Genomic DNA, 6,526 nt, shown 5'->3' on the forward strand with positions numbered 1-6,526 from the left:
CTGAAGCCTCAGGCACTCTATCATCCCCGATGTAAAACACATAGATACGGTAGTATGCTTCTGGGGGTGTAGTTTGTCTTCTTCCGAACTGCCTCAGGACCCGGATGGGCGCATACGGGCGGATACCTCGAATACCTGGTAGAGGAAGCACAAGTTTTCTGTCGCCCCGTACTATGGCATCTTTCGAGATGAAACGGTCGAACATCCACCGGATATTTTCTTCTCTCAACTCAGAAAAAATCTGAGCTCATCTTCCTCTAGTCCTCCTATTTTCCAAATCTGTCCAAAACAGTATATCATTCAAACCCTTAAGAGCATTATTATCATTGAGGGTGTGTAGTTGTTGAGTCCCGTGTCCCTTCGCTAAGTGACTCAGTATCCACCATTGGAGGAGGAGATTGCATCCCTGAAAGTAGCGATGTCCTTCCTTGCATTTTCTTAAAGCACGGTACATGTCAGAAAGGATGGCAGGCGCGATGGGATTATACTTCACTTGCCCTTGGTTCAGATGCCCGTGAAAAAGAGTATGTGCAAGCATTATTACTCGGGTGTTGATGTTGAAGCTCGGGCCTTGGGGAAAAACCATAGTACCTAATAGCGCGATAGTGAATGCCAAAGGTCTGATCCCGTCCCATTCTCTGTAAGTGACCCTGAACTCTTGGTTGTAATTCGCGTAAAAGCTTGCATTCCCAAATCTAACATAGAGATCCATAAAAGAAACGCTAGAACCTTCGGCCCAGAAGGCGTAATCCTTTCTTAGTCCGAGCCAATTTGTAATATCCTCGAGAGTAGGCTTGTTAGGGATTAAGATGTGTTCCTGTTTTCTCACTCTTCTTTTAAGCCCTATACCGATTGTGACTATTCCGTCCCGAATTTCCTCAATTGTTGGGGTGATTTCCATAGTTCCAAATCGGAACACCATTTTCTCATTGTCCCAATAATCCGTGAGGACTTCAATTAGTTCGGGCCACCCAACCGTAATAATGAGTTCTGTTAAGTCCCCTACATATTTGTTGAGGTCCCTTTTGTGAAATGCATTGAAGTCGTTGTACCACATCTTGAGGAGAACTGGAGCTTTCACTATCATGTCAAATTTGGGAAATCGATCCATACCTACAAAATAAAGCACGGTTAAGATTCCCTCACCCAAATAGTCAACAGTTAGGTTTCCACACATACATCTTTCAAATGTCAAATAATATGATATGTCGTTAGGTCGTGGACCTTGGACATGATTTTTTGGCGGTTTTACTAATGGACTTAATACACCTTGGGTATTAAGCCGTCTTAGGCTAATGCTTAGATTTGGATTTGGTTTCGCTCTACTATAGGTTGACTAGGATTGGTTTAGAATTGACGGTTACCCGAGTCGGACGAACAACGGGGTGAAGATTAATAAACGATGTTGGATGACCGCAAACCAACTATTCGTTTATTACTTCCAAAGAATTCAACTTGTGTCTTTTTGAAGGATAGTCGTGGTGAGCCACGTAACCGCCTTTTTTTCTAATTCAATCTATTTGTCGTTTGGCGGAATCGGGTGCCATGAATGCCACAGTTCAATATATACGATAAATAAAACAAGTAGACTGTTAAAACACGTAGCCAAATACATTAATCTTAAGGTTAGAACCATTCAAGTCCCCAGCAGAGTCGCCATTCTATTTTATTTAAAATAATACTTTAGACTGGTTTTAGAGTCGCCACTTAATTTTAAAGAAAAATTAAGAAAACTATCGTTTCCAAAAGACTAAAATAGAAATCTAATGAAAACTTAAAAAGGGGTTCGGGGTTCTTATTAGTGTTCTAGGAAGGATTTTAAATCATCTAGAACACCCGCTAATGCGGTTATCCGACAATTAATCATTTGGCTAAAATAATTTTAACTTAGCTTGAATTGCAAAATTGAACTATTTGTAGCTAGAACTATTTTAAAGGGTAAAGGGAATATTTAAATATTATCTAAGTGAATATTTTTGTAAACTTATTTTATTTATTTATTTATTAAGTCAAGTAAAGACGAATAATTTAGTTAAGTGATTATTTCAAAATGGGTATCTTCTGGGGGTTTGAATGTTCGAAACTTAAAATCGATAACAAATAAACAAGCATAAATAAATAAAGAGAGAGACTTGGACCCAAGTCTGGTTTTCCTATTTGCCTGGGCCAGTACTTGGGCCCATTTTCCTTTTGGGCCTTTGGCCCATTTACGTCAGATGCACCTGTCCTAAACTAATGTGAAAGAAATATATCATTTCATTTGGGCCTCAGGCCCAATTTTCCCACCTGTCCTGAATTTTATGATTTGTGGAATTGAAGTTTTTTCAATTTTATTTTTTGGAAAATTTAGGTTATTCAACTTTATTTTTGTTTTCTTTCTAAAATCATTTTCATATGTATATTTGTTTCTCTTCTAAATTTTCTCTTATTCTCCTTAATTAACTCTATCTATGCAAATCAGATATAACTATATGTTTATTGATTGATCCTTCCAATAATTTCTTTTAATATATAATTATATAGCATTTCTTGCCCCATTAATTTTGAAATTTCGTGATTTGTGGAACTAAATTTTTTAAAACTTTTTTTGGTGAAAATTCAGGTTATAGTTTTTTGAAATTTTTGTTCTCAATTTCATGGGTAAGAAAGATTCTTGTAAGATCCTCATAAAAAATCAGAATGTTGATTTTGATGAATACAACCCAATGTATACCAATGAATTCCAATTTTCAATTTAAATTAAAGTATACAAGTTTATTATATGAATACAAATCACTGAATACACAGATGAATACGAACTAATGTATACATAGTGCAGTTACCGTATACATAAACAAAATCACATGTACAATTAATGAATAAAAATTAATTTATATATGTATCATATTAATCTCATTCTTGTATTCATTATAGTAATACATATAATTGATGGTAATATTCTTATGTATACAATATAAAGTTTATGTATATATGCTACAATTACTGTATACATAAATAAAATTTACACACCTATTTTTATGAATATTTTTTTGTGTATACATATTTTTTTTTATGTATACATTATGTAATCGCAACTTTAATTATTGTATAATTTATGCATATGTATTATTACAGTTTCTAATAAAATGTCATTTAATATTATTTAATTAATTATTGTCGATTATGTGATAATTAATACACGTTAGAGCATTAATAATACATTTTCTTACCTTAAAAGTAGTCACAATCTTTTAATAAGTTATTTAAAGAATTTTAAAAATTCATTCCTTAAAAGTTTGTGTAACCTTTTTTTAATGGGTTAATTAAGAAATACATATATTTCACTTCTTAAAAGTAGTTAATCAGTTTTTTAATAAACTAATTATTGTTGATTGGTAAAAAAGAATTCATAAAATTACAATCAAATATATCATTATGTTTCTGTAAATTGCGTTAATATTTTTTTTAAATAGACGGTTAAATAAAGTTGAGTTTGAGAATTTAAAGAAATTGAAAAGCTAATTTCCTTAATTATAGGAGTTAAAAACAAGGAATAAAAAATAATCTCACATCTCCTTAATTAATGTTAGTTGGTTGCACATAGGGGTGTTCACGGTTTGGATAAAAACTGATTCAAACCGAAAAACTGAACCAAACCGATTTTTATTTGGGTTAGGTGTGGTTCGGTTTTAGATTTTTAAAAAATCGATAGTATATGGGTTGGTTATGGTTTTGTTCGGAAAAAAATCGAAGAAATAACCGAATCGAACCGACAAATTATATACATATATATTATTAATATACATACATAATATATTATTTTTATAAACAATTTTAAAGATCTTATATGTGTTTTTCATCAAAAATTTTATTTATAATTTACTTATGAAGGAAAAAATGTCCAAGTGAGGATATTATCTTATTGGTTTTATATATATGAGTGTGTCTATGACAATTCTTTATTAGATTGAAAATATCACTTTCTCTTTCTTCTAGGCCAAAATAATGAATTTTGAAGCTTTAGTCAGAGTAAATTCAATGATTGAAAGTTATGTAATGTCAGTCATTCTAACTATTTTCATTTTAAATGGATTGTTGTCACTTTTTTCATGTTTTGAATGAATTATTTCTTTTATTTTGTCTATGGTTAATAACCGAATAACCAAACCAAACTGAACCAAAACCGATAACAACCAAACCGATAAATATATACTATATTTGGTTTGGTTTGGTTTTGATAAATTTTTAAAACCGATTAAGTTGGTTTGGTTTTGGTTTTGACCAATAACCTATCCAAACTGACCCGTGAACACCCCTAGTTGCACATGATTAAAAGAAAAAAACTATAAAAAGTTGGTTTTATTTCTTTTAGGCTAATACGTGCTAACTTTTTTTAGACTATTAATTGTTAATTAATATTGGGCTATATGTTGCCAATTGTATATAATAGTTGTGTGTCTGTGTCAATTCCTCGAATGAGTTAAAGATGAGAAGAAAGTGAAAGTGAAATCAATTGAGTCCTCCTAGTTAGGGATGTTCCTGGTTTGGTTTGGATGATTTATTGACTAAAATCAAAATTACCAATCTAGTCGATTTTTTAAATTTCTAAAATCAAACCAAATCAAACGACAAAAATAAACGTTGATTTGGTTATTGTCGGTTTGGTTCAATTTTTCTAGTTTATTCGGTTTGAAAGTAATTATTTTTTTCAAGACACACTTATCTCGATAGACACGAACACCTAGTACATGAGCAATCCACAAAAAAACTATTGTCGATTTAATTAAGCAATACTAACTTATCGGTTAGAGGGTAGGTAAAGACTAAAATGGATTTTGATAGACTTGGACTTAGGATTGTTATAGTTGGACTAAAGTGTTGGGCTTGAGAAAATGGTAAAGTTAAAGATTTCAGTTAATTAAAATTTAACAAAATATTTATATTTTATTTATGAATTATATATAAATTATAATTTATATATCTAATTAATCGGTTCGGTTTGGTTATTTTTGCGGTTGTTTTTTAGTAAAATCAAAATCAAACCAAATGGTATCGATTTTCAAAATTTAAAACCAAATCTAACCAAACCAAACCAAATAACAATTTTTTTAATCGGTTCGATTCAAATTGCGATTCAATTTGATTTTTTTAACCATTACCATGAACAACCCTACTCCTAGTCATGATAATGAAGGATAACATGAAGTAATAATTCCTCATCTTTTAACATGTGTGTATAAAGGAATACTGACTTATTAAGTTATTATATGTTTAATTTGTACATTATAGATCAAAACGAATGTAATTACAAATTAGGAAATTAAGTAAATTTGATTGTTCAATTTTTAATATTTCCACTATATCCAATTATTTTAAGCTCAGTTACTAAATTGCTAAAAATGTGAGTATTACGTATACTCCAATTTTTAGTTTAACTTCTGTTATGGATAAAAAAAAAACATGCATCAAATATCTTATGTGTGTTAGGACCGAAAATAATTAGGTGTAATGCGGAAGCTAGCAAAGAAAACCTCGAAAGACCACGAGTAAGAAGGCAAACGAGAAACGCACCAAAAGAGACAAATTTAACGTGGTTCGGTCAATCGACCTACGTCCACAAAGGAGATGAGCAATCCACTATAAATATGAGAGTACAAAATATAGAGAGAAACAACCTCAACCAATTCACTCGGAATACAAGGAGGTACACAAAATTCTCCTCCATAACCGCAACTCTCAAAACCCTAGGACTACATTGTGAATGTTGATTAAGTTAGAAGGAACATGTCTATATTTATAGAGTCCTAAAACCTTTCCTACAAGAAAAGGACTAGTCAAATATTAAAACCTTTTACTAAAAGGAAAACTTATTTATGTGAGTATTACGTATACTTCATTTTTTAGTCTAACTTCTGTTATGGATAAAAAAAAACATGCATCAAATATCTTATGTGTTCATTCAAAATACAAAATAAATAACTCAGGATATATGTGCAACATATCTTATGTGATTATTTAAAATATAAAATAATTCAGCATACAAATTCAATGTCCGTGGTGGGAAACTAGTTATATCAAAATTGTGTCACATTTGTTTTATAATTGTATCACAATTATATCATAATTGTATCTAACTTGTGTCGAATACATTTATGATTAAAATAATGTGTATATATAATTTATATATATATATATGATACGACAGGTGATGGATTTTATAAAAAAAAAAATAGAAAATATAACATAGGAAGACAAGCATATGTGAATGTATTTACTATTAAATCAATTGTATTCGTCATACAATTATCAATCAGATATACAAATAAATTTTATCTCTCTCTCCCAGATCTTGCTCACCTTCATAGTACCTTCATCCTCCATCTCCTCTCCTCTCTCTCTCCCAGATCTTACTTAATTATGATTTATAGCTACATGTTAGAAGAAGGACAAAGGCAAACAAGATTGATACTAAATCATTATAGTTGTTTATTATTAAATATTAGTGTGTGTGTGTGTGCGCGCACACACACACACACACATATATATA

The sequence above is a fragment of the Solanum tuberosum genome, unplaced genomic scaffold (genome assembly GCF_000226075.1).
Source record: "Solanum tuberosum cultivar DM 1-3 516 R44 unplaced genomic scaffold, SolTub_3.0 scf00366, whole genome shotgun sequence".
Taxonomy (NCBI): domain Eukaryota; kingdom Viridiplantae; phylum Streptophyta; class Magnoliopsida; order Solanales; family Solanaceae; genus Solanum; species Solanum tuberosum.